This window comes from Hyposmocoma kahamanoa, unplaced genomic scaffold, assembly GCF_003589595.1.
Source record: "Hyposmocoma kahamanoa isolate Upper Pololo Valley unplaced genomic scaffold, ASM358959v1 99214, whole genome shotgun sequence".
Classification (NCBI taxonomy): domain Eukaryota; kingdom Metazoa; phylum Arthropoda; class Insecta; order Lepidoptera; family Cosmopterigidae; genus Hyposmocoma; species Hyposmocoma kahamanoa.
The window spans coordinates 42,243-43,577 of NW_020655829.1; positions in this window are offsets into that span (position 1 = coordinate 42,243).

Below are 1,335 nucleotides of genomic sequence, written 5' to 3' on the forward strand. Positions count from 1 at the left end.
GAGCCATACCTCGTTCAAATATGTCCACTGGATTCAAAATACCCCCTCGTTTTAACCCCCAAGGTCCACAAAACCACTCTGTACCCATGAGTGGAAAAGATCACCCCACTTTTCGTCCTCTACCCATAACGAGACAAATCAACATGAATGAGTTCCAATCCGACTATTACCTGACTTACGAAGCATATGATTACGACTATGAGACGAACATCGACCCCAATCAGTACTTGCCCACTGCATGCTACCTCGAAACTGAAATTTCAGAAAACGCCGAAGAAAATGATAATGAAAATTTTCAGTTGGATACAATTATAGATCCCAAAAATAGAACTCAATCTACAAAGTAAGAGAAAACTACCGCACATTCAGATACAACACCCTTTAAAATTGCTTATCGACACAGGCGCTAATCAATCGTTTGTTAGTCTTGGAGCTGTCGAACAATTTTATTCTCACATGCCATTGCAATATGATTCCTTTATAGTCACAAACATACATGCATGTATGTTACCTTGTCAAAATGATTATTCTATAAGGATCCCTTGCTTTTCCGAGTTTAAAGATCAAACTTCCGTGAAAATGTTCGTTCACAAATTTCACGATCAATTCGACGTTTTGATCGGATGCGACCTTTTAGAACAATGGCAAGCGAAAATAAACCTTCAGACATTAAACACCAAATTTGCGACGAACCCAATTCACATGTATGACTCACATACAATAAATACATTCGAAATTAATTATCCCAGCGCAATCTGCCCTAATAATCGAAGTGCCAACTAATATTTCACAAGGAGTTGTACAAATAGATCAGGAATCTATTAATGGTTGTAATATGACGGCATGTCTATCCACCGGACAAAAAATCAGATAAAGATCGAAATTACTAACCCTACTAATAACTACATAATAGTGAGCTTCGACAAACGTTTATATGTACACATCTACAACGAACAGATATATAATACCGCACCTGCTGACAATGGCAAGGGCGCGCAATTCCAAGAAATCTTATCGCGGCCACATACCGATCAGTCAAACATGGAAGAGAAGGCAAATCTTTTTTCTATCTATAAGGAATATTCGGACATATTTTATTTGGAACGAGCCTTTGACCTTTACCAATGAAATAAAACACGAAATTAACAACCTACACTTGTCTTCAATAATAGTTAATATTTCTGACTCTGAATCGACAGTGACAGCCCCGGACGACAGATCAATCAAGCCCATCCTCAACCGATACCGCGCCGAGCCAGCGAGCTCTAAGTAGTCCCGTCCCTGTCCTTAACCCCGACCCAGATACACACGTGACAGAAACAGTACATACATCGG